The sequence below is a fragment of the Balaenoptera acutorostrata genome, chromosome 10, assembly GCF_949987535.1.
Source record: "Balaenoptera acutorostrata chromosome 10, mBalAcu1.1, whole genome shotgun sequence".
In the NCBI taxonomy this organism is placed as follows: Eukaryota; Metazoa; Chordata; class Mammalia; order Artiodactyla; family Balaenopteridae; genus Balaenoptera; species Balaenoptera acutorostrata.
Genome location: NC_080073.1, coordinates 20,028,560 through 20,029,580, shown reverse-complemented (window position 1 = coordinate 20,029,580; position 1,021 = coordinate 20,028,560).

Below are 1,021 nucleotides of genomic sequence, written 5' to 3'. Positions count from 1 at the left end.
AATCAAAAACACAATCTACAGAATGGAAGAAAATATTTGCAAATGATACAACTGACAGGGGGTTCATATCCAAAATATGTTGATGTGTTTTATTTTTTTTTTTTCTGTTGTATGTTGTGTAGATTTCTGTTAGGTTGTTCTAAGGATGTTTAAGTTCTTAAAACCATCTGGAATTGATATTTATGAGATAAGAACCCAACTTCATGTTGTTCTATGTCAAAAGACAACTGTCCCAGCACCATTATTTTGGATAATTCATCCTTTCTTCATTCATTTATAGCACCAGCTGTATCTATATATGTGGGGTTTGCTTCTTTGTGAGTTTTGCTTCTGGATTCACTATTCTCATACAGTAGTTTATTTATGCATCTCTATGACATACACCACTGGCTTGATGATTGTAGCTTCAAAATAAGTGTTGATATTTGGCAGAGTAAGGTCACCATCTGGTTCTTCTTTTAAACAATTGATATGACTCTGTTCTATTTTGTGTAAATTTTAGAAGAAGATTGTCAAATTCTCCCCTGTCCCCAAATAAAAACCTTGTTTGGGAGCTGGGTTTAAATTGCATTAACTCTAAAGATCTATTTGAGGAGAATTAATGTTTGCATAATATATCTTCCCTTTAATTTAGTACTTTTCATAGAGTTTTATGAATTGCAACAAACTGTACATTTTAAAATAAATAATTCCTAGGGAACTTATACTTCTGTTTCAATTCTTATAGTTATTATTTCTTTTCTTTTTTCTTACTGAAATAAATAGAATTTCCAGCACTATTTTGAACATTAGTGATGATAGAAAACATCAATGACTTGTTCCTCTTCTTAAAATAAACACATCTAAGATTTGTCCGTTACACATGATCTTACAGTTTTTGTTACTAAGCTAATTTACAAGTTGAAGATATTTCTTTGTTGATCCAGTGATGGATCAATTGATCAATAAATTAAGTGAGAAGATAAATGAATATTGATGACATATAGATAGGTCGTGATCAGTGTATATTTATATTCACTAA